Genomic DNA, 27,181 nt, shown 5'->3' with positions numbered 1-27,181 from the left:
TCAGGGTACTTGAACACTTAAGAGAGCTTATGATTTTATGCAATATGTGGAATTTACAAATAGATCTCTGTTGAATTACACCTTTGAACAGAATTACTTATTAATTTTTTGTTGGAATCACCTCCTTGGGATAAATAGGAAGCTAGGGGATGAGCACAAAACAGAGATCTGTTAGCTTTCTGTATTTCCCAAATGTTCTTCTTCCTTCCTAGAGGTGAAAACTATGTGTCATGAAGAGGTTATGCACTTCCAGGTCTCCACCACATCAAATAAATGCTGGAACCTGGAAAATACTGTTAAAATGTTTAAAGATGGATCTGAGCTCTTTCCTTCTTGTTTTATTTTTAATTCTCCAGTTGATCCCCAACACTCCCATTCATAGGTATAATTATAAAGCAATTCAATTGAATGAATGAATGAAATTTATTTTGGTCAGTACAAACATAACAAAAAGCATCATTTACAACGATAATTTCATAGGACAAAATTACAAAAAATAGATATTCTTTAAAACAGACCGAAAGAGTGTAGGCTGAAGCTTACTTATACAACAACATATTTGGTGTCAATCATCACATCAAAAACAAAAAAATTAACAATCTTTTCACAGAAAATCCAATTCCAAATATCTTTACTCCCATTAATTTAAAATCATGCATTTTATATTTGTTCATTAAATAATTTTTAAAACTTGTTAAATGTAGTGCATGTTTTTAAATTCTTACAACAGTTCCCTAGATTCACCCCTCTGGCTGAAATACAATGTTTTTTTTACATTTGTTCTTATCCTTTGTTTTTGAAATATACATGTTCCTTCTCAAATCATGTTGACTTTCACTCGTTTTTTAAAAAAAATTTTTTAATTAGTTTTTCAAAACATTTTACAAAATTAAAAACCCCAAATCCCAATGAGGAGCATTAATACAGAGCAAGGTTAAGCATACAATAACAATATGCTACAGAGGAAGAGAATTTAACAAAAAAGCACCTAAATTAAAGACAAGTGAGCTTAGTGTCCTCCCCAAACCCCACAACACAAGAAAAAAAACAATTCCAGACCAACCACCACACAATATAGAGAGTATAAGTCCGGACAGTCAAACTCCCAGACTGTGAATACACTTAGCAACAGAGGATAATAATGCCTACTACCAGAAAAAAAAGGGAGCTGAAAGCAAGGGACCGAAAAGAAAAAAAAACCCTAGTCAAGAGGAAGGTTATGAAAGTACTCGATAAAAGGCCCCCAGACCTTATGGAACTTTAAATCCGAATTGAGAACTGAATAATGAATTTTTTCGAGGTCCAAGCAGGCCATAATGTCGTTAAGCCTTTGCGCATGAGTGGGCGGGGCAACATCTCTCCATCTAAGGAGGATCAAGCGTCTCGCCAGGAGAGAGGCAAAGGATAGTATTCGGCATTTGGTCGGACCCAGACATAAATCTGTCTCGCCCCAAAAACCGAACAGAGCAATTAAGGGGTTAGGTTCTAGGTGCTGATTCAGAATACCCGATAGTGTAGTGAAGACATCTTTCCAGAATTTCTCCAAGCTAGGACAGAGCCAGTACATATGGATGAGAGAGGCCACGCCCCTCTTGCATTTATCACAGAGCGGACTAATGCCAGGGTAGAATCGAGATAGTTTAGATTTAGACATATGGGCTCTATGAACAATCTTAAACTGTAAGAGACAATGGCGAGCACAAAGAGAAGTTGAGTTAACCGATTTGAGAACTGAGTCCCAGCTCTCCTCGGATAAGGAGATATTTAAATCCTGCTCCCAGGCCATTTTAATTTTATCCACAGGGGCCCGTCGTAAGGCTGCTAGTTTATCTTGGATAATTGAAGTTAAACCTTTACCTAGTGGATTAATGGAGAGAAATAGGTCCATAGCATTTTTCGCAGGCATTTCAGGAAAGTTAGGAATTAAAGGAGCAGTAAAGTGTCGGATTTGGAGATATCTGAAAAAGTGAGCGTTAGGCAGGTTGAACTTAACAGAGAGCTGTTGAAAAGAAGCGAAGTGGTTATCAATGAAGAGATCTTCAAAATGTCTAATGCCCTTCCTGTACCAAACATGGAATGCTGAATCGAACGTGGTAGGTAAAAAAAGGTGATTTGTGCGACAGGGCTAGAAATGGAAAACCCCTGGAAACCATAGCATTTCCTGAACTGAGCCCATATACGCAAAGTGTGTCTAACCAGAGGATTAGCTATTGATCTGGGCAGACTGCTAGGGAGTGCAGAGCCAAGAAGTGCAGATATAGATACTTCTTTAGTGGAGCTCAACTCCATTGCCACCCAGTTAGGGCACTCAGGTTGACCGTGGAAGAAAGACCAGAAGGCAGCACAACGTATATTAGCTGCCCAGTAATATAAGCGAAAGTTAGGTAAAGCCATGCCACCCTCTTTTTTAGATTTTTGGAGGTGGATTTTATTAATTCTAGAGCGCTTATTCTGCCACAGATATGACAAAATAATAGAGTCTAAGGAATCAAAAAAAGATTTAGGAATAAAAATAGGGATAGATTGAAATAAGTATAAAAATTTGGGGAGAACATACATTTTGACAACATTGATACGACCTACCAAGGACATAGATAGAGGTGACCATTGTACCAGACTCTGTTTTGTAGCATATGAAAGATTGACAAAGTTTTCACGAAAGACTTGTGACTGTAATTCCAAGATAAGTAAATTGATTATGGACTACTTTAAAAGGGAGATCACGAAATATTAGTTCTTGTGCTTCTTTATTAATTAGGAAAAGTTCACTCTTATGTAAGTTGAGTTTATAGCCAGAGATCTGGCTAAACTGGTCAAGAAGTGAAAACATTAGAAGTAAGGATGTAGACGGATATGAGAGAAAGAGTAGTAAGTCATCAGCATAGAGAGAGACTTTATGCTCAACACCCCCTCTCCAAATCCCGGTCAGTTCAGGACATTTTCGAAATGCTATCGCCAGAGGTTCTATAGCCAAATCAAAGAGAAAGGGACTTAAGGGGCATCCCTGATGGGTGCCACGTTTGAGATTGAATATTTGGGATTTCTGAAAGTTAGTTAGAACAGAAGCAGTAGGACACAGGTACAGCAATTGGATCCAAGAGATGAAACTTTGGCCGAGGTCAAATTTTTCTAAGACTGCAAAAAGGTAGTTCCACTCTATACGATCAAATGCTTTCTCCGCATCAAGGGAGATAACACATTCAGGAGTCCCAGTTGGAACTGAGAATAAAATATTAAATAGACGCCGAATGTTAAAAAAAGGGAGACGGTTTTTAATAAAGCCTGTTTGGTCATCAGAGATAATGGAGGGAATAACGGTTTCTAATCTATGAGCCAACACTTTAGCTAAGATCTTTACATCAACATTGAGCAGAGAGATCGGCCTGTACGAGGAACACTCTGTTGGGTCTTTGCCCTTTTTTAAAAGAAGAATAATAGATGCCTCATTGAAAGAGGGTGGCAATTTGCCGTAGTTAAATGAGTCAGATAATACTGAAAGTAACTGAGGAGAAAGAAGTGAGGAGAATGATTTATAAAATTCCACAGGGAACCCATCAGGTCCAGGAGATTTCCCTGAGGACAGTGCAGAAATTGCAAAAGATATTTCTTCTAGTGATATAGGCACATTAAGTTTGGCTTTGAAATCAGATGAAAGTGAGGGGATATTCAGATTCTGTAAAAATTGATCCACAGAGATATTGTCATTCAGGGATTCAGAGGAATAAAGCCGAGAATAAAAATTTTTAAATGCGTCATTAATTTCTAAATGATCCGATGTAAAGTCTCCGTTCTCCTTCCGGATCTTTGTAATATGTTGTTTGGCTTTAGAACGCCTCAGCTGATTGGCTAGGAATTTACCAGACTTATCCCCATGAATGTAAAAGCGGCTCTTGCTTTCGAGAAGTTGGCGTTCGACAGGTTGAGTGGACAGAAGGTTAAATTTAGTTTGGAGTTCAACGCGCTTCTTGTATAATTCAGGGTTCTTAGTTTGGGCATATAATTGATCCACATCTTTAATCTGGTTAATGAGGTCTGCTCGATCTGCACGGGATCTTCTATTGAGATTTGCTGTGTAAGAGATTATTTGACCCCTCAAATATGCTTTCATGGCATCCCAGACAATCTGGGATGGCACTTCAGGTGATGTATTAGTGTTAAAATAGAAGGTTATCTGGTCTTTAATAAATTTTACAAAATCATCATCCGATAATAAAGTTGAATCGAACCGCCAGTGTTTGCTCCTCTGAGGGAGACCGGGAAAGATCAGAGAGAGGGTAATTGGGGCATGGTCAGAAATCAGTATACTCTGATAGTCACAAGTGTGGGCAAATGGGATAAGTTGGTTATCGAGTAGGAAATAATCAATTCTAGTGAAGGTATGGTGAACATGTTAGAAAAAGGAATAATCTCTCTCCGTAGGATGGAGGAAACGCCATATATCAGAGATACCAAAATTAGAGAGAAACGACTGAATAGCTAAGGCAGATTTGGTAGGTGATCTGGTAACAGAGGACGATCGGTCCAGTTTAAGATCCAGCCAACAGTTAAAGTCACCACCCAATATAAGAGAGTATGAGTTTAAGTCTGGTAGTGAGGAAAAAAACCGTTCAAAAAAGTTAACATAATCAAAGTTGGGGGCATACAGGTTTGCTAGTGCAACTTTAGTGTTATATAGTTTACCAGAAACAATAATAAAACGGCCATTTGTGTCCGATATTTTATTATGGAGTTCAAAAGGAATATTTGAGTTAATAAGAATGGAGACTCCCCTAGCTTTAGCGGCAAAGGATGAATGAAAATGCTGACCCGCCCACTTAGACAGAAGCCGGGAGTTATCGAAACAACGAATATGAGTTTCTTGGAGGAAAGCAATGTCAGCTTTGAGTTGTTTAATATGTGAGAATACCTTCCTCCTTTTAACAGGGTGGTTCAGTCCCTTTACATTCCAGCTCACAAATTTAAGTGCACTAGCCATTATCAATTACTAATGCATAAAAGGCAGCAGGCATATAAAAAATCAAGCGGTACAATAGCAGTCTGGGAGCAGAGATGTAAACATAGATTCGTAAGGTCAAAATATAAACATGTCCTAAACAATAAAGAAATGTTGGAACTGGAAAACACACCCCACCCACACAACCCAAAACTAGACGGCTACCAAAACAAGTAGCTAGCTCTACCAAAAAAATTAACCCAAATACAACTTCCAGATCTGTGTCATTGACAGCAGTTCCGTATAAATGTTATAACAAACAGTAACTAGTTTATGCACTAGAAAACATAACTACAGATTAGAACACCTTCTGCCGAGATATACAACTTAATACAGAGAAAATCAGAAGAAAACCAAAACTAACCTACCCGCGAAATATTATAGAAGAATAAAGTAAGAGAAAGGGAAAAAAAAGGGAAGGAGGAAAAAGAAAAAAAGAGGAAGGGGAAAATTATAAATTCAAGACGAGTATTTATCAACCGTTTACCGAGAAGGGAGAAAAAAACATTCAGAGAATGGAAAAAAAAGGGGGTGAAGAAAAGAAAAAGATAAAATAAATAAGTATTTAAAACAGAGGAAAAATAAATCAGCAGTTGAACTGTGAACCGACAAACAGGGAGGCCTTCACTAAAGGCTCCAAAACAAGTTACCGTAGATTCCGGATTTTAAGCCGCTACTTTTTTCCCACATTTTGAACAGCTTTGAACTTTGCGGCCTATAATCCAGAGCGGCTAATGCATGATTTTTTTTCATGCCGCCTCGTAAACATTTTGCCTCATAACAGTAGACCAATAAAATTGATGAGTAGTTCACAGAGGTCCAATGAAATTGTACGATAAATCAAGCGTACTTTCACAATTAAATTATTGTAAATCAGTCATTTGTACTCACCCTCATCAACATGGAAAACACTCGAAGCATTGTGCTGCCTTATGGCAGTTACTTAGTTTATAATATTTTCGCTTAGTAATTCATTTTCTAGTTAAAGTTAGAAGAGTTTTAACTATATTTGTTTTCTGTACTACATCGCGGGATGCTATGACGTCACACCCGGTTTCGCGGTGTCTTGTGGGAAAATGCCGGTTTGCGATGAAACCGGACGGAGGGAGGGAGCGCATTACGCGAGCGGCTTTGGATCTGAGCGAACGCTGCTTTTAAGTTAAAGGTGATCAATAACTTTTCCTGGTAGGCTGTAGTATATATATTTTTTACCAGTCGTTAGGAGATATTGGAATGTTGTTCAGTAAAGAAGTATACGCAACGTATTTAAAAGTAGCCGCGTTACGGGCACGGTTCGAAAAAAAGCATTTGCAATATGTATTTGTTTTTGTTACCATATGGATTTAATTAAAAGTTAAAAAATCCTCGCGTGTAATATCTTTCTGTGTAAATATCTCATATTACAACGTGGGACACCTGCGGCCGAAAATCCGGTGCGGCCTAAAATCCGATGCGGCCTTTACAATTAAAAAATTGATTTTATTTCTAAAATTAGAGCCAGCGGCTTTTAATCAGGTGCGCTCTGTAGTCCGGAATCTACGGTAGATTTAGTTGTAGAACTCTGTAGGTAAAGTTATACAGAGATAAAAATAGATTACACACACACCAAATCCCGGGAGAGATTGTCAACAGCCTTTAGAGTTTCAGTGAATAATGTCTGAGTGATTCAAGTGAATTCCGAGTCCAGAGAAAGTAATTTTACTACGAGGAGTACTTATCCACCATTTTAGGAGGTCCGATCAGATTCCAAAGATGACTGGATAGCCGGAAGACTTGCCACAAACGCTTCAGCTTCCCTCGCTGATTTGAACCACTTGAATTCCCCGGTATTAAACTTGATTCTTAGGTCAGCAAGATTACGAAAGGAAGGTTTGAAACCACGATCAAAAAGCACTTTCATTACGCCTTTATACTCAGCGCGCATCTTTAAGGTCTGGGGTGCAAAATCTTCCACAAAGCGAATGGTTGTATCCTGGAAAGAAAAAGAGCCTCTGCGATGTGCCTCCACAATCAGACTGTGTTTTACCTGGTATTGATGGAAACACAAGATTACTGGTCGCGGATGGGAGCCCAGAATTCCGGGGGAAATATAGACTCTGTGTGCCCGTTCGAGCTCCGGCGGGTTTGGAAGCAGATCCTTCCCGAATATCTCACAGAGAAACTCGGCGAAAAACTTCACGGTTGACCCCTTCTCAGTTGCCTCTGGTAATCCCAGAATTCTGCTGTTGCAGCATCTGCTGCGATTTTCGAGATCCACCATTTTGGAAAGAAGTTTATTAAATTTTTCCTCTAAGCTGGAACAGAGAGTCTCCAAGTATCGAACCCGACTTTCTAAAGCTTCAGAAGTCGAATCGATGCGAGATAAGTGTTCAGCATGTTTGTCCACTTTATCGTTGATCCGATCCAGTTTCTCTTCTAACTGTTTGAAAGCGGTTTTAATTTCCTTTAAGATTTCGTCTCAGAGATTTTCAAGCGCCTCCATCGTCACGTCCAACGAGGTTGTAGTTTCTTTTCTCCCGGATTTAGAACTCTTGCTAGACATTGTAGGTTAGATATATTCACAGGCAAGTAAGAGATACCGAAATAATTCCTAACTAAGCTTTATAAAGTGGAGACATTTAGTGCAAAGGTAGCGACAGTAACGGAACAAAAGTTCGGAGCAGCTAAGCAATCGCCATCTTACCGGAAGTCCATCGACTTTCTCTCATTTTAAACAACCTTTGGATACTTGTTGGTACCTGTCCATTTTTATTTTATACATAACTTGCATTATTTTAAAATCTACGAAATCTCTGAATTTTAAAGTAATTAGTTGAATGAATAGTGAATTGGTTGGCTTGTAGCAATGTGCTACACACAGCGCTGAAATAATGACATGCAGTCGGTAAGTCGATTCGAGACTAGTTTATTCAAACTTCGCGGTGCTGGTATTTCAATCCCTAGCGCCCGCCCTCTCCGGGCGGAAATGACGTCAGAGGTGCATTACCGAAGTCTCTCCCCGCGCGCTGGCTATTTGTGAGCCGGTTTGCCTGCGCTGAAAGTGGGTCGCCACATAACCCCCCCCCCCCCCCCAGAACCGGCGATACACCCCCCAATGTCCTCAGTCTGGGTCGGACTCTGTTTGGGAGGTCTGCCTCTGCGCCGCGGTGCCTGAACCGCGACCGGCTGCGCCAAGTCCACATGGGCTGGTTTGAGTCGGTCCACCATGAAAACCTCCTCTTTCCCCCCAATGTCCAGAACGTACGTGGACCCGTTGTTGTTGATCACCCTGAACGGCCCCTCGTACGGCCGCTGTAGGGGCACCTGGTGTCCGCCCCTTCGTACAAACACAAACTTACAGTTTTGCAGTTCTTTGGGTACATGGGTCGGGGTCAGTCCGTGTTGTGAATTTGTTTATGGGGGCCAGGTTGCCGAGCCTTTCGTGTAGCCTGTCCAGGACTGCTGCGGGTTCTTCCTCTTGCCCCCTTGGGGCTGGTATGAACTCTCCCGGGACGGCCAGGGGTGTGCCATACACCAACTCGGCCGACGAGGCGTGCAGATCCTCTTTGGGCGCTGTACGAATTCCAAGCAGGACCCAGGGAAGCTTGTCCACCCAGTTAGGTCCTCTCAGGCGGGCCATGAGAGCCGACTTCAAGTGACGGTGGAAGCGTTCCACCAGTCCATTCGACTGTGGGTGGTAGGCAGTTGTGTGGTGCAGCTGCGTTCCCAACAGGCTGGCCACAGCTGACCACAGGCTGGAGGTGAACTAGGCGCCTCTGTCGGAGGTAATGTGGGCCGGTACCCCGAAGCGTGCTACCCAGGTTGCAATCAGTGCTCGGGCGCAGGAATCGGCAGATGTGTCGGTGAGCGGGACCACCTCTGGCCACCTCGTGAACCGGTCTACCACCGTTAGGAGGTACCGCGCTCCTTGGGACACTGGTAAGGGGCCCACCATATCCACGTGAATGTGGTCGAACCTCCGGTGGGTGGGTTCAAACTGCTGTAGCGGGGCTTTAGTGTGCCGCTATACCTTGGCTGTTTGGCACTGCATGCACGTTCTGGCCCATTCACTGACCTGCTTGCAAAGTCCGTGCCATGCGAACTTGCTGGAGACCAGCCGGACGGTTGCCCTGATAGATGGGTGCGCCAAACCGTGTATGGAGTCGAAAACCTGCCGCCTCCAGGCTGCCGGGACGATGGGGCGAGGTTGGCCGGTAGCCACATCGCACAGGAGGGTCCTATCACCTGGGCCTACGAGAAAGTCCTGCAGCTGCAAACCCGAGACTGCGGTCCTGTAGCTGGGCATCTCGTCGTCTGCCTGCTGCGCCTCTGCCACTGCTGCATAGTCCACCCCCAGGGCCAGGGCCTGGACAGCTGGTCTGGAGAGTGCATCCGCCACGAAGTTGCCCTTTCCCGAGACGTGCTGGATGTCCGTCGTGTACTCCGAGATGTAGGACAGATGTCGCTGCTGGCGAGCCGACCAGGGATCAGACACCTTCGTGAAGGCGAAGGTCAACGGTTTGTGGTCCGTGAATGCGGCGAACCGCGTTCAGGCCTTCGAAGAAGTACCTAAAATGCCGGATTGCCAGGTATAGCGCCAACAGTTCCCGGTCGAAAGCACTGTATTTGAGCTTGGGTGGTCGCAGGTGTTTGCTGAAAAACGCCAGGGGTTGCCAGCAACCCTCAATGAGTTGTTCCAGCACCCCACCGACTGCCGTGTTAGATGCGTCCACTGTGAGAGCGGTAGGGACGTCCATTCTGGGGTGCACTAGCATTGCGGCATTTGCCAAGGCTTCTTTCGTTTTAATGAAAGCGGCGGCGGACTCCTCATCCCAGGTAATGTCCTTGCCCTTACCCGACATCAGGGCAAACAGGGGGTGCATGATTCGGGCAGCTGAAGGGAGGAAACAGTGGTAGAAATTTACCATACCCGCGAATTCCTGAAGGCCTTTGATTGTGTTGGGTCGGGGGAAATGGCGGACTGCGCCTACCTTAGCGGGCAGAGGGGTTGCCCCGTCTTTAGTAATCCTGTGGCCCAGGAAGACGATGGTGTCGAGCCCGAACTGGCATTTGGCCGGGTTGATTGTCAGGCCGTATTCACTCAGTCGGGTGTAGAGTTGACAGAGGTGGGACAGATGCTCCTGACGACTGCTGCTGGCTATGAGGATGTCGTCCAAATAGATGAAAGCGAAGTCCAGGTCGCATCCCACCGCGTCCATTAACCGCTGAAACGTCTGCGCGGCATTCTTTAGGCCGAATGGCATGCGGAGGAACTCGAAAAGGCCGAAAGGGGTGATGAGTGCCGTTTTGGGGATGTCGTCCGGATGCATCGGGATTTGATGGTATCCCCGGACGAGGTCCACCTTGGAGAAGATCTGTGCGCCGTGCAGGTTTGCTGCAAAATCCTGAATGTGCAGCACAGGGTAGCGGTCCGGTGTCGTAGCCTCGTTCAGCCTGCGGTAGTCGCCGCATGGTCTCCAGCCCCTGGCTGCTTTGGGCACCATGTGCAGGGAGGAGGCCCATGGGCTGCCGGACCGCCATATGATCTCCAATTCCTCCATCCGCTTGAATTCCTCCTTCGCCAGGTGGAGCTTTTCTGGGGGAGCCTTCCTGCGCGGGCATGGAGGGGTGGTCCCTGGTTCGGAATGTGGTGCTGTACCCTGTGTCTGGGCATGGCTGCCATGAACTGCGATGTCAGAATCGATGGGAAGCCCACCAGGAGTCTGGTGAATTCGTTGTCCGACAGCGTGATGGAGTCCAGGTGTGGGGCCAGCAACTTGGCTTCACCCAGGGAGAACGTCTGGAAAGTCTCGGCATGTACCAGTCTTTTCCCTTGCAAGTCGACCAGCAGGCTGTGAGCTCGCAAGAAGTCCGCCCCCAGGAGTGGTTGGGCCACCGCGGCCAGTGTGAAGTCCCACGTGAACCGGCTGGCGCCGAACTGCAGCTGCACTGTGCGGGTGCCATAGGTCCGTATCGTGCTGCCGTTTGCAGCCCTCAGAGTGGGTCCTGGCTTCCTGTTGCGGGTGTCATACCCCATCGGGGGCAAGACGCTGATCTCCGCTCCGGTGTCGACCAAGAAGCAGCGTCCCGACTGTTTGTCCCAGATGTACAAGAGGCTGTCCTGGTGGCCAGCCACCATAGTCATTAGCGGCAGCTGGCCCTGGCAGGGCGGGCGACAACGGTGGGCTTTTGTGCCCCACCACTGGTGGTATAAACACCACTGTTCACTGGCCTCCTCACTCCTGTCTCTGTGTTGTGTGCGCCCCCCTGCCGGGCCCGGTCTGGTCCGCTGTAGGGCGCGTGGCCTGGTAATCTGACTGACGGACGCCACGCTCTCCCTCTTGGCTTTCCACAGCACGTCTGCCCGGGCCGCCACCTTCCGGGGGTCGCTGAAATCTGCGTCGGCCAGCAGCAGATGTATGTCCTCGGGCAGTTGCTCCAGGAACGCTTGCTCAAAAATGAGGCAGAGCTTGTGTCCATCAGCCAGGGGCAGCATCTCGTTCATCAATGCTGATGGCATTCTGTCTCCCAAACCGTCCAGGTGAAGCAGGCGGGCACCCCGCTCACGCCGTGAGAGGCCAAAGGTCCCAATGCGCAGCGCCTTGAGTGCTTCATATTTGCCTTCTTCCGGGGGCGACTGTATGAAATCCGCAACCTGGGCGGCTGTCTCCTGGTCAAGGGCTCTCACCACGTGGTAGTAACGCGTGGAATCAGAGGATAACTGTCAAATCTGGAACTGGGCTTCTGCTTGGCTAAACCACACGCGTGGTCGCAGCGTCCAGAAAGTCGGCAGTTGTAGCGAAACCTCGTGAACAGATGAAGAGTCGGTCATCTTTGGTTCAAATCCCGTTTGGACCGTCAGGGTCACCAATGTAGCGATGTGCTACACACAGCGCTGAAATAATGACACGCAGTCGGTAAGTCGTTTCGAGACTAGTTTATTCAAATTTCGTGGTGCTGGTATTTCAATTCCTAGCGCCCGCCATCTCCGGGCAGAAATGACGTCAGAGGTGCATTACCGAAGTCTCTCCCCGCGTGCTGTCTATTTGTGAGCCGGTTCACCTGCACAGAAAGTAGGTCGCTACAGGCTCTTAATAACTTCTCTTATTTACAATGCGTATAACTTTCTTTTGGAGTAGAAAAATTGAATTTGTACTTGCTTTGTATGTATTTCCCCATACCTCTACACAGTAAATCATGTATGGGACTAAGTGAACAGTATAATGTATACAAAGAGTACTGATTTAAGAAATCTTGCACTTTGTACAGTATTGCAATAGGTTTTGACATTTTTGCTTTGACATAATTTATCTGTGGTTTCCAGATTAATTTACTATCTATTACCACTCCTAAAAATTTTGTTTCGGATACCTTATCAATTTCAACATCATTTATTCTAAGTTTACTATACGAGTTTGGTCCACGGTTTCCAAATATTATGAATTTAATTTTACTTAGATTCAGTGATAATTTGTTAGTATCAAACAATTTCTTTATAATTTTTAGTTCTTTCTCCACTGTATCCAAAAGCAATTCAATTGATTCAATACCTAGTGCGAAAATTTAAGTGGGCGTTCTTGCACATAGTTGAGGCCTTCTGAAATGCAGTTCTCCCCCCATTACTGGGCTTTATTAACTTTTGTTGAGGTATTTTTAAACTAGAAGAAAGTGAAATCAAAAGTAAATAATATTTGGATAGTTATTCCTAAAAGATAGCCACAATAAATACATATCAAAGGAAAAATGTGCCCTTTGTTTAATAAGCTCACCTCCAAAAGATGGATTAGATGATTTTGTTTTAAATGGAAGTTCTGGATTTCACCTTTCACTGCTAATACAGTACATTAACTACTTGTAGATGACACCTCATCATTCTTTGACATGTATCTACTTCTAATTTTCCCCTTCATGATCTTGAATGTTATGTGCTCAGTAGAGGTCTTAGCTTCTGCCTTTAACAACCCATCTCAATGAATTTTGAGGCAGAAATAATTTTTCTAATTTCATCGCATTCACCTTTGGGTGTTTTTTTTTTAAAGACATGGATTACAGATTCAAAAATAACTGAAACACTGGTCAACAAAGATCCATTAAAATGTGAAAGATGCTAGAATAGCTGAATAAATGCTTGAATCATTAGGTTTCTGAATCAACAATCAAGCTAGAAAGGCAGAAATTTGTGCTCAAATAGCTATCAACCAGAGGACAATTTGAAGGATACTTCTCAAGAAAATTAACTTGGATTCCTATTCTTTCATCATTAAAGAGCTATACCTACTTACAATTTTTGCTGTTGAGTAAATGAAATCAAACTCAGTTCAATTTACAATAGTGTCCAAGACTTCCATGCAACAAAAAGCTCCCTGGGAATAGTGGCCAAAATAATCAGTGTTGCTGGTGATGGGCATAAGCAAATGTTCAGAAAACTGGCAATAAAAGAAATGTAACAACAACAATCTGATGGAAGAACTCAGCGGGTTGAGCAGTTTTGGTGGGAGGAAAAAATGCCACTTGACCTGCTGAGTTCTGCCAACAGATTATTTGTTGCTGAAACCTAGCATCTGCAGGCTTGTCTCTCCAAAAAGAAATTCATAAATTGTGGTGTTGTAGCACCACAAATGTGAAGGATGTTTTGATTAATAAAAATAAAATACTTCTTTCAAGAAGTGATAAATACAAAACACAGAACACAATTTACTCCATAACCTCTCTGATGCACATTAACAAGGAAAATCTCTTTTTCGCACTTGTATATTGTTGAAGAAATGATTCTGGTTGATCAATAATCAATTACATGCCCAACAAACAATGGAAAAATCTACTGAGAAACCACTACATGAGTTGTAGAGGCTTCTAGCTTCTTTCCTTTGTACTTATGCCAGCTATTTATTCTGCACAATTTGTAAGCACTACCCAAAACTCTCAGCAGCTGAATAAATTATTGAACTCAACCACTTTTAATAGATGACCTGAACTTTACAAAACTGGGAATGAAAACTTTGGTCACTTTGATTAGTCATTATATTTGTCTGTTTGGTGACCAGAAAAAGTAGTTTACTCATTGTTCAACAATTGACAATGAATCATTTAATGTGGAAAAACATGTTTTTTGTGTTGTCTATGTGAAAATTAGTGACTAATTGATTGAAGAGACTATAATGCTCAGAGAGAGGAATGAATCTAAAAATAGATTTTGTATTATTAGTCAGTTGACCACTTCAATGGTTGCTTAAATTGCAAAACATTTACAGCTTGAGCCACTTTAAATATTGAGCAAAAAATATTGTAAAATTCTTTATTAATATTCTTTAATATTCTTAAAATATTGTAAAGTAGTGCAAGAGAAAGCATATAAGTTTACAGATGTTGAAGTGTAAACACTAGAAAACATGCATCAAGTTTCCAAGGATGCCACTTAAAAGTTTTTCTGGCAGTTGAAGTTGTATAAGACATTGGTGAGGCCCAATTTGAGTATTGTGTGCAGTTGTGGCCAGCTACCTACAGGAAAAATGTAAATAGATTATAAGAATACATGGAAAATATGCAAGGATGTTGCCAGGTCTGGAGGACCCGAGTTATAAGGAAAGATGGAATAGGTTAGGACTTTTTTCTTTGGAACGTCAATGACTGAGAGGAGATTTGATTGGGGTATACAAAATAATGAAGAGTTTAGACAGAGTAAATGCAAGCAGGCTTTTTCCAGTGAAGTTGGGGGAAGACTACAACTAGAGATGATGGGATAGGGTGAAAGGGGAACATGAGGGGAATCTTCTTCATTCAGAGGGCCCATAAGAGATAGGAGCAGAATTAGGCCATTTGGCTCATCGAATCTGCTCCACCATTCAATCATGGCTCATCCTTTTTTTTCTATCTCCTCCTCAACCCCAGTTCCTGGCTTTCTCCCCATAACCTTTGATGCCATGTCCAATAAAGAACCTATCAATCTCTGCCTTAAATACACCCAACAACCTGGCCTTCAGACCTGCATCTAGCAACAAATTCCACAAATTCACCACCCTTTGACTAAACAAATTTCTTCACATCTTGTTTTGAAAGGGCACCACTCTATCCTAAGGCCCTCTTGTCCTAGACTCTCCCATAATGGGAAACAACCTTTCCATATCTACTCTGTCTAGGTCTTTCTACATTTGAAAGGTTTCAAAGAGATCACCCTTCATCCTTCTGAATTCCAGCGAGTTCAGACCCAGGGCCATCAAACGTTCTTCATACAATTACCCTTTCATTCCTGGAATCATCCTTGTGAACCTCTTTTAGACCCTCTCTAATGACAGCACATCTTTTCTAAGATGAGGGGCACAAAACTATTTACAATACTCAAGGTGAGGGCTCACCAGTGCCTTATAAAGCCTCAGTATCACATCCTTGCTCTTGTATTCTAGACCTCTTGAAATGAATGCTAACATGGCATTTGCCTTCCTCACCACTGACTCAACCTGCAAGTTAACCTTCAGGGTGTTCTGCACAAGAACTCCCACATCTCTCTGCATCTCAGATTCCTGGATTTTCTCCGTTTAGAAAACAGTCTGCACATTTATTTCTACTACCAAAGTGCATGACCATGCAATTTCCAACATTGTATTTCATTTGCCACTTTCTTGCCCATTCTCCTAATCTGTCCTAAGTCCTTCTACATCCTACCAGTTTCGTCAACACTACCTGCCCCTCCACCAATCTTCACATCATCTGCAAACTTGGCAACAAAGCCATCTTTTCCATTGTCTCAATCATTTATATATAGCATTTAAAAAAAAAAGTGGTCCCAACATCGACCCCCTGCGGAACATCACTAGTCACTGGCAGCTAACCAGAAAAGGATCCTTTTATTTCTACTCGCTGCCTCCTACCAATCAGCCAATGTTCTAACATCCTTGTAAATCTCCTCTGCACCCTTTCTATGGTTTCCATATACTTCCCGTATGAGGCAACCAGAACTGAGCACGGTACTCCAAGTGGGGTCTGACCAGGGTCCTATATAACTGTAACATTACCTCTCAGCTCCTAAATTCAATTCCACGATTGATGAAGGCCAATACACAGTACGCCTTCTTAACCACAGAGTCAGCCTGCGCAGCAGCTTTGAGCGTCCTATGGACTCAGACCTCAAGATCCCTCTGATCCTCCACAATGCCAAGAGTCTTACTATATTATATTATATTACTATACTATATTCTGCCATCATATTTGACCTTCCAAAATGAACCACTAACACGAGGACATCTGCAGATGCTGGAAATTCAAGCAATACACACAAAATGCTGGTGGAATGCAGCAGGCCAGGCAGCATCTATAGGAAGAAGTACAGTCGACGTTTTGGGCCAAGACCCTTCGTCAGGACTAACTGAAAGAAAAGATAGTAAGAGATTTGAAAGTGGGAGGGGGAGATCTGAAATGATAGGAGAAGACAGTAGGAGGAGGGATGAAGTTAAGAGCTGGAAAGTTGATTGGCAAAAGGGATACAAGACTAGAGAAGGGGGAGGATCATGGGACGGGAGGCCTAGGGAGAAAGAAAAGGGGAAGCGAGCACCAGAGGAAGATGAAGGGCAGGCAAGGAGTGATTGTGAGAGGGACAGAGAGAGAAAAAAAGAGAGAGAAAAAAAAGGGGGAAAAATAATAAATAAATTAGGGATGGGGTAAGGACTTATCTGTCCTAATGTATTTTAACAACTCCAACACCACCTCTCCCTTAATATCAACATGCTCCAGAACATCAACCTCACTCACATTGTCCTCACTGTCATCAAGTTTCCTCTCAATGGTGAATACCGAAGAAAAGTATTAATTGAGAACCTCGCTCACTTCCACAGCCTCCAGGCACATCTTCCCACTTTTATCCCTAATCGGTCCTACCTTCACTCCTGTCATCCTTTTGTTCTTCACATAATTGAAAAATGCCTTGGGGTCCTCTGGCTAGGATCTTTATGTTCTCGTTGTCCACGGGAATGGTACCGGAGGATTGGAGGGAGGCGAATGTTGTCCCCTTGTTTAAAAAAGGTAGTAGGGATAGTCCAGGTAATTATAGACCAGTGAGCCTTACATCTGTGGTGGGAAAGCTGTTGGAAAAGATTCTTAGAGATAGGATCTATGGGCATTTAGAGAATCATGGTCTGATCACGGACAGTCAGCATGGCTTTGTGAAGGGCAGATCGTGCCTAACAAGCCTGATAAGAGTTCTTTGAGGAGGTGACCAAGCATATAGATGAGGGTAGTGCAGTGGATGTGATCTACATAAATTTTAGTAAGGCATTTGACAAGGTTCCACACGGTAGGCTTATTCAGAAAGTCAGAAGTCATGGGATCCAGGGAAGTTTGGCCAGGTGGATTCAGAATTGGCTTGCCTGCAGAAGGCAGAGGGTCGTGGTGGAGGGAGTACATTCAGATTGGAGGGTTGTGACTAGTGGTGTCCCACAAGGATCTGTTCTGGGACCTCTACTTTTTGTGATTTTTATTAACGACCTGAATGTGGGGGTAGAAGGGTGGGTTGGCAAGTTTGCAGACGACACAAAGGTTGGTGGTGTTGTAGATAGTGTAGAGAATTGTCGAAGATTGCAGAGAGACATTGATAGGATGCAGAAGTGGGCTGAAAAGTGGCAGATGGAATTCAACCCGGAGAAGTGTGAGGTGGTACATTTTGGAAGGACAAACTCCAGGGCAGAGTACAAAGTAAATGGCAGGATACTTGGCAGTGTGGAGGAGCAGAGGGATCTGGGGGTACATGTCGACAGATCCCTGAAAGTTGCCTCACAGGTAGACAGGGTAGTTAAGAAAGCTTATGGGGTGTTAGCTTTCATAAGTCGAGGGATAGAGTTTAAGAGACGCGATGTAATGATGCAGCTCTATAAAACTCTAGTTAGGCCACACTTGGAGTACTGTGTCCAGTTTTGGTCGCCTCAGTATAGGAAGCAACAGGAAGCCAGGACCCACCCCGAGGGCCGCAAACGGCAGCACGATACGGACCTACGGCACCCGCACAGTGCAGCTGCAGCTCGGCGCCAGCCGGTTCACGTGGGTCTTCACACTGGCCGCAGAGGCCCAACCACTCCTGGGGGCGGACTTATTGTGAGCTCACAGCCTGCTGATCGACTTGCAAGGGAAAAGACTGGTACATGCCAAGACTTTCCAGATGTTCTCCCTGGGTGAAGCCAAGTTGCCGGCCCCATACCTGGACTCCATCACGCTGTCGGACAACGAATTCGCCAGAATCCTGATGGACTTTCCATCAATTCTGACACCGCAGTTCACGGCAGCCATGCCCAGACACGGGGTACAGCACCACATTCCGACCCAGGGGCCACCCCTCCACGCCCGTGCACAAAGGCTCCCCCCGGAAAAGCTCCGCCTGGCAAAGGAGAAGTTCAAGAGGATGGGGGAATTGGGGATCGTACGGAGGTCCGACAGCCCATGGGCCTCCCCCCTGCACATGGTGCCCAAAGCAGCCGGGGGTTGGAGACCATGCGGCGACTACCGCAGACTGTACGAGGCTACCACTCCAGACCGCTACCCCGTGCCGCACATACAGGACTTTGCAGCAAACCTGCACGGGGCAAGAATCTTTTCCAAAGTAGACCTTGTCCGGGGATACCATCAAATCCCGGTGCACCCTGAAGACATCCCCAAAACGGCACTTATTACCCCGTTCGGCCTGTTCGAGTTCCTCTGAATGCCGTTCGGCCTGAAGAATGCCGCACAGACATTCCAGCGGCTAATGGATGTGACCTGGACTTTGCGTTCATCTATTTGGACGACATCCTTATAGCCAGCAGTTGTCGTCAGGAGCATCTGTCTCACCTCCGCCAGCTCTACTCCCGCCTGTGTGATTTCGGCCTCACGATCAACCCGGCCAAATGCCAGTTCGGTCTCGATACCATCGACTTCCTGGACCACAGGATTACCAAAGATGGGGCAACACCTCTGCCCGCCAAGGTAGACGCGATCCGCCACTTTGCCCGGCCCAACACGGTCAAAGGCCTGCAGGAGTTCGTTGGTATGGTGAACTTCTACCACCGTTTCCTCCCCTCAGCAGCCTGTATCATGTGCCCTTTGTACACCCTGATGTCGGGTAAATGCAAGGACATTACTTGGGACAAGGAGGCCGCGGCCACTTCCATTAAAGCCAAGAAAGCCTTGGCAGATGCCGCGATGCTGGTGCACCCCAGAACAGACGTTCCAACCGCACTCACGGTGGACGCATCCGACACAGCAGTCGGTGGGGTGCTGGAGCAGCTCATTGAGGGGCGCTGGCAACCCTTGGCGTTCTTCAGCAAGCACCTACAACCACCCAAACTCAAGTACAGTGCTTTCGACCAGGAGCTGTTGGCACTGTATCTGGCAATCCGGCATTTCAGGTACTACTTAGAAGGCCACAAACCATTCAACTTCGCGTTCACGAAGGTGTCCGATCCCTGGTCGGCTCGCCAGCAGTGAAATCTGTCCTACATCTCCAAGTACAAGACAGACATCCAACATGTCTCGGGAAAGGACAACGTCATGGCGGTCGCACTCTCCAGACCAGCTGTCCAGGCCCTGTCCCTGGGGGTGGACTATGCAGCACTGGCGGAGGTGCAGCAGGAAGACGACGAGATGCCCAGCTACAGGACCACAGTCCCGGGTTTGCAGCTGCAGGACTTTCTCGTAGGCCCAGGTGATAGGACCCTCCTGTGCGACGTGTCGACTGGCCAACCTTGCCCCATCGTCCCGGCAGCCTGGAGGCAGCGAATTTTCGACTCCATACACGGTTTGGCGCACCCATCTATCAGGGCAACCGTCCGGCTGGTCTGCAGCAAGTTCGCGTGGCACGGACTTCGCGAGTAGGACAGTGAATGGGCCAGAACTTGCGTGCAATGCCAAACAGCCAAGGTGCAGCGGCACACTAAAGCCCTGCCGCAGCAGTTCGAACCCACCCACCAGAGGTTCGACCACATTCATGTGGATATTGTGGGCCCCCTACCAGTGTCCCGAGGAGCGCGGTACCTCCTAACTATGGTAGACCGGTTCACGAGGTGGTCAGAGGCGGTCCCGCTCACCGACACATCTGCCGATTCCTGCGCCCAAGCAGATTGCAATCTGGGTAGCACACTTCGGGGTACAGGCCCACATTACCTCCGACAGAGGCGCCCAGTTCACCTCCAGCCTGTTGGGAACGCAGCTACACCACACTACTGCCTACCACCCACAGTCGAATGGACTAGTGGAACACTTCCACTGTCACTTGAAGTCGGCTCTCATGGCCCGCCTAAGAGGACCTAACTGGGTGGACGAACTTCCCTGGGTCCTGCTTGGAATTTGCACAGCGCCCAAAGAGGATCTGCATGCCTCGTCGGCCGAGTTGGTGTACGGCGCACCCCTGGCCGTCCCAGGAGAGTTCATACCAACCCCAAGGGGGCAAGAGGAAGAATCCGCAGCAGTCCTGGACAAACTACACGAAAGAGTCGGCAACCTGGCCCCCGTACCGACTTCACAGCACGGACGGACCCCGACCCATGTACCCAAAGACCTGCAGAACTGTAAGTTTGTGTTTGTACGAAGGGGCGGACACCGGGCACCGTTACAGGGGCCGTTCAAGGTGATCAACAACAACGGGTCCACGTACATTCTGGACATTGGGGGGAAAGAGGAGGTTTTCACGGTGGACCGACTCAAACCAGCCCATGTGGACTTGGCGCAGCTGGTCAAGGTTCAGGCACCGCGGCGCAGAGGCTGATCCAGACTGTGGACATTGGGGAGTGTATCGCCGGCTCTTGGGGGGGGGGGTTATGTGGTAACCCACTTTCTGTGCAGGCGAACCGGCTCACAAATAGCCAGCACATGGGGAGAGACTTTGGTAATGCACCTCTGACGTCATTTCTGTCCGGAGAGGGTGGGCGCTAGGGATTAAATGCCAGCGCTGCAAAGCTTGAATAAACTAGTCTCGAAACGACTTACCGACTGCGTGTCATCTCTAGCTCTGTATGTAGTACATCACTACAATCCAAATTTTAATAAATACACAGATGAACAACCTCCACACTCAGCAATGCAGTGATGACTTAAAACTGCCAATGTGTAAATGACATTGCCAGGCAGAGGACAGTCGCTGTTACACAATGATTCTCACTGCACCCTATAAAATGTGAGTGAATAGCAATTACATCATTCAGAATGCCACAAGAACAATGTCAGCACAAAGCTTTTGAAAAGTTCTTCCTGTTATCCCACACAGAGGCAACAATGCCATGTATGGCTGCTGGTCAAACATTATAATGAAGCCAAATCAGGGATGTTGGCTCCTGCATAAAATGCAATACTAAGCTAGTTCAAAACATGCAATGCATGCTTGAGAAGAAAAATATTAAAAGTTTGTTGTTCACTAGGGATAGTAAAGAACACCAAACATTAAAATGTCTAGTGGATCTGTTGTTTTCATAGATCTCTAGGTTGATCATCAGAAAAAGTGGTCCCAGCTAACCTAGTCCATTTTTTGTGAGACTCATATGGAATAAACTGTCAATTTGCATTGATAATTCAGCTGGAATTTTACAGTGGAGCCAGCAGCTATTATTCCAGTATGCCCAAACAGGTCAAACTCTATTCTGCCATGGAAGAGCATTCTTTCTTGTTTACAGTCTAGATTCCTCAATTTTGTACACCAGTTCATTCTAAGCTTCTTTGGGGATCTCACTGAAACCTACTGAATATTGAAAGGCCCAGACAGAATGGACATGTAGAGGAAGTTTCCAACATTGGAACAGTCCAGGACCAAGGTGCACAGCCTCAGAATAGGAGGATATCCTTTTAGAAAAGAGATGAGGATGAATTTCTTTAGCCAGAGGATGCTGGAAACTGTAGACTTCATATGCCATGGATGTCTGTGGAGGCCAAGACATTGGATATATTTAAGTTGAGGGATTCTTGATTAGTATGGGTGTAAAAGGATATAGGAGAAGGTAGGCGAATGGCGTTGAGAGGGAAAATAAATCAACCATGATCAAATGGCCGAGTGGACTCAATGGGTTGAATGCCCTGTTACGTTCCCCAGTAACCGGGTGACCTACCAGCAAAGATAGATAGGTCCGCTGAAGCCTGGTGCCACTATTTTCAAACGTTTTTATTTATAAAGGGGCACAAAAGTAGGGTTACTACAAAACATTCAGATCATATACATCGTCAAAACTCAATCTAAAGCACAGGTGTAGTAATAATCAATCAAAAATGAGCTCTATCGTTGTCTAGGGGTTAAACGATTTGTCCAATTGAAATATAAAAGTCTCGCCAGTTCATGGAGGCTTTTTGCCGCTTGAGGGACCGCTGCGTGTTCACGGGTTGGAGAGAGAAAATAAACTTGCCAGCCTTCTGGACTCAAAGCGTGAGATTGAGAACGGGAGTTCCTCGTTGTCAGTCCGAAATCCTTTTCGGGGTTATTAGCCACTCGATTCCCTAGCTAGGGGATCCGAATCACACGTGGCTTCCGAGCAGCTTCCCGTTATTACGAGAGGAATGAGCGATGGTCTTCGTCTAGTGCGTCGCTGGAGTACCGCCTCCAGCAGTCTCCTTTTTATCATGGCTGGCAGATTTGTAAATGTCAATCAAGGTAGGGTGAGGCCATCCCCACACCACATTGCCCGAGGGTGTCCATGTCCCTGATAGCTGGCACGCACTATAGAGTTGCAATTCACACAGGTGCCTCTAAGAACAATGGTCAACTCCGTGGCATTGTCTCTCATTTCCTGGGTCCAAGACCCGAATTAATAGCGATCTTGCGATTCTCTTGAAGGAGGGGGCTTGAGGTCATGACAGCCCCAATTCTGCTCCTGTGTTTTATGGTCCAGCCCAATCCATTTCTCAAATTAACTTTTTCCAGTCCCAACTCAGATTTTCTTAAATTACCTCTGCCCTCTCCGCATTACTGTTATATTTGTCTCATAATGGGATAACCAGAAATGCACACAGTAGCTCCAAATATCTTATAGGTCCAGTTCAAACTTTCAGCTCTTAAACTCATTAGGGCAACATCTAAAACCCCAGAGGGATAAAGGCTTCCTGGATGGTTCTAAGCCACTTCTACACAAGTCAGCCCTTATGATTGAGAGAGCAGAGAACCGGGTAGGTTACACGTCAGGCTGATAGGGGATCTGAGCAGAAGAGAGCAGAAGACAATGACACTGTTCATATGCAGATAGGCATTGACCAGAGTGCCCCCATAGCCTAGCATCATGCTTTTCCTAATGGATTCTGCAGAAGTCTCTTTACAACACAGAAACAAGACAGAGGAGAGGGGGCAGTTTTATCTAACTCCATGGTGAATACAGCTTTCCATTTCCTACCAATTTAGATGCACCATTTTTGCCTGAGCAATCATATCCAATGCCCAGTTTTCTCCCTCATGCCAAGTTAGATAGCACATCCATCCTGTACCTGTGCAATATTCTGTCAAATGCTTTCCTCTGGTCTAAGCTAACCTGTGCAAAGGCAAAAGAATCCCTGAACAATGCTGTCAGATTTTCTTGCCAGGCACAGTAGAAGTCTGGCCTAGGTGAATCACTTTCCTCAAAACAGAGTTGATTGGATTGGCAGAGACCTTGGACAGAACCTCAATCCACATACAAAAATGGAATGCTTTATCAATTTCTGATGTTTTCCATCAATAGCTATTAGGAACCAATAGTTTTACAATACTGTAGTAGTTTTGGCAATATTCTTATTTATTCTGTATTTCAGTTAAATACACAATTTGTTGCTTAAACTGTAGTTTGCTCGTTTAAAAAAAAATTAAAAAGGTACAAAGTTAAGTACTGGACAAGTAATCCAGGTATGATCTCCAGAAAGCTATCTCACATGCGACTTTTATCTCACATAAGAAAAGGTCGCCTTTATTTTCACTCTTTGCCTTCTTGCTCTGTTGCCATTCTTCTGTCTTATGCTATTATCTTTCCTGTAATTCAGGACCAAACTTGAATCACTTAATAATGCTCAGCTGTGGCAGGACTTGAATGCTATCACCTCCTACAAAGTGAAACCAAGCGACATAGGTGACAACAAGGTTTCACTCCCAGATGTCAATGCTTTTTATGCTTGCTTTGACTATCAAAACATGGAGGCAACTTTACAAACTCCCACAGCCCCGATGACCTTGTGATTTCCGTCTCTGACCCACACAAGGTACAAAGCTGAATACTAAAGACCTGTGCTGATCAAATGGCTGGAGTGTTCACCAAAATTTTTAACTTCTCGCTTCAGCAGTCTGAGGTACCCAACTCCTTCAAGCAGGCTTCAATTATAGCAGTGCCTCCTGCCTCAATGACTATCATCTAGTAACACTTGCATCTACTGTGAAGTATTTTGGGAGGCTGGTGAAAAAACAGATCAACTCCTGCCTGAGGAGCAACTTGGATCCGCTCTAAATTGCCTATCATCACAATTGGTCAACAGCAGAAGCCATTTCATTGATTGCTCACTCAATCTTGGAACATCAGGGTGTTCTTCATTGAATACAGCTCAGCATTCAATACTATCATCCCCTCAAAACTAATCAATAAAATTCAAATCAGAGGCCTTAATACCCCCTTGATATGGATTCTTGATTTCCTCATTTGCAGACTCTAATCAACATCTCCTCCACAAACTCTCTCAGTAGAGGTGCACCACAGAAGCATCCATCAAGAACCCCCATCACAAAATACATGCTTACTGCTGCCATCAGAAAGGTGGTATAGGAGCCTCAAGACCCACACCACTAAGTTCAGGAACAATCAGGTTCTTGAACCAGAGGGAGTAACTTCACTCAACTTAACTTGCCCCATCACTGCACTGTTCCCACTGAACTGGACTCGCTTTCAACAACTCTTCATTTCATGTCCTCGATATTTCTTCATTATTCTTGTTTCTCTTTTCCTCTTTCATTTTGTACTTAGGGAGTTTGGTGTGTTTTTTTTTTGCACATTGGTATTATCCACCCTGCTGGGTGTAGTCTTTCATTGATTCTATTGCGTTTCTTATATTTACTGTGATCGCCTACAAAAAAAGGAATTTCAGAGTCGCATGTGGTGACATATTGATAATAAATTTATGTTGAACTACTTCAATGAAACTTCAGCTAATTGGGGAAGGGGTTTAATTGGGCCAAAATGTATTGGTCCTGATGTATTCCAATTAACTGCAATCCACTGTATTTCAAATGTGGTCGAACCAATGTTTTATAAAGCACTGACATAAAGAACACTGATAAATAAAGTGATAAGTAGCCGACCCATCGCCAACCTCTGCTGAACACAACTAATTACCAGCAGCAAATCAGAAAAGGTCACCTTTATTTTCACTCTTTGCCTTCTTGCTCGGTTGCCATTCTTCTGTCTTATGCTATTATCTCTCCTATAATATTATAGGCTCTTTTCTTGTTTCACATCCTCATGGGTGGCATCTTGTCAAAGGCCCTCTGAAAATCCAAGTAAACAATAATCACTGACCGCCTTTGTCTAACCTGCCTGTTATTTCCTTAACGAATTCCAATAATTTTGTCAGGCAATACTTTCTCAATGCTGACTTTCATCCATTTTATCATGCGCCCCAAACAACCCTGAAGCCTCACCCTTAATAGTAGGCTCCAACATCTTGCCAACCACTGACATCAGCTAACTGACCTATAATTTCCCTTCTGCCCCTGTCCTTTCTTGAAGAGTGGAGTGACATTTGCGATTTTTCAGTCCTATTGCAGAATCTAGTGATTCTTGAAAGATCACTATTAATTCCTACATAATACCTCCAGTTCATTCATTCAGAAGACCAAGATGTAGTCCATTTGGCCTAGGGAATGCATCTCCCTGAAGACTTTTCAGATTCCAAAGCACCTTCTCCTACACTGATTTCTGCCCCCAACTCTCAAATTTCTGCCGTATACTCCACAGTGAAGATTAATGCAAAATACATTTGGTTTGTCCACCATTTCTTGGTTCCCCATTACTACCTCTCCAGTGTCATTTTCCAGCAGTCCAGTATCCACCCTTGCCCCTCTTTACCTCTTTATACATCAGAAAAAAAACTTCTGGTATCTTATATTATTGGCTACCTTACCCTCATATTTCATTTTCTCAGCTTATTGCTTTTTAGTTGCCTTCTGTTGATTTTTTTTCCAAAAGCTTCCTAATCCTCTAGTTTACTACTAATTTTTGCTATATTGTATGTTGTCTCTTTTACTTCTGTTTGCCTTTAACGTCCCTTGTCAGCCACAGTTGCCCCATCCTCTTTAGAATGCTTCTTCTTTGGGATTAACTGATTCTATGTCTTCCAAGTTACTCTCAGAAATGCTCTACCATCATTCCTGCTACTGTCCCCTTCCATCAAACCTTGGCCAGCTTGTCTCTCATGCTTCAACTGTAATACCGATAACATCCAATTTTGGCTTCTCCCTCTCAAACTACAGGGCAAATTGCTGAATTGAGTAGTCCTTAATGGGTTCGACCACAAGCAGCTCTAAAAAACTCTCGTAGGCATTCTATAAATTCCCTTCCTTGAGATCCAGTACCAACCAGATTTCCCCAATATTCCTGCATATTGAAATCTGCAGCAACAGCATAACATTGCCCTTTTTAAAAGCATTTTCTATCTCCCATCGTAACTTGTACTCCACATCTTGGCTACTGTTCAGAGGTCTGCATACAATTCCAACTAAGGTCTTTGTATCCTTGTTTCTTAACCCTATTCAAGGATTCTACTCCTTCTGATCCCATGTCATTCCTTTCTAAGGATTATATTTCATTTTTTAAAAAACCAACAAAACCATCCTAACCTGCTCTGTCCACCAACCTGCCCTTTTGATACGATATACATCTTTGGATGTTAAGCTCCTAGTGTGATCCTCTTTCAACCATGAATGATGCCCACATCATATCTGTCAATTTCTAACTGTACTAGAAGATATACTTTATTTCATATATCACATGCTTTCAAATACTTACAAGTCCTATATTCACACTTCAATTGTTCCAATGTTGCCTGAAGTTAAATTTTATCCCTTTCTAAACTTTGTCTTATACTTTATTCTGGACACTTCAGTAACCTCTTCTGCGCTCGTTCCTTTTTCCCTTATCCATACTTTCCCAAGCTGTTGACCCACCTGGTAGTATTTAGCTTAAAGCCCTATCCACAACCTACTTACACAATTCACTAGAACTCTGGTCCCAGCATGGTTCAAGTGGAGTTCACCTGAAGAGAAACTCCTCA

General features: G+C 44.6%; 1 protein-coding gene across 11 annotated transcripts in view; it reads right to left on the bottom strand.

Annotated features, from left to right (window-relative positions):
• LOC140739827 (guanine nucleotide-binding protein G(I)/G(S)/G(O) subunit gamma-7) overlaps nt 1-27,181 on the bottom strand; it is a 152,683-nt gene that overhangs the window by 37,751 nt on the left and 87,751 nt on the right. For 2 of the 11 annotated variants that reach the window (XM_073068404.1, XM_073068405.1), the window contains exon 3: nt 25,270-25,397. The exons of the other annotated variants lie outside the window; for them this stretch is intronic. The gene's annotated coding sequence lies outside the window, so the exon portion shown is untranslated. The remainder of the gene's footprint in view (nt 1-25,269; nt 25,398-27,181) is intronic. 11 annotated transcript variants of the gene reach the window in all.

The sequence above is a fragment of the Hemitrygon akajei genome, chromosome 16, assembly GCF_048418815.1.
Source record: "Hemitrygon akajei chromosome 16, sHemAka1.3, whole genome shotgun sequence".
Taxonomy (NCBI): domain Eukaryota; kingdom Metazoa; phylum Chordata; class Chondrichthyes; order Myliobatiformes; family Dasyatidae; genus Hemitrygon; species Hemitrygon akajei.
This window is presented reverse-complemented; position numbering and strand designations above follow the sequence as displayed.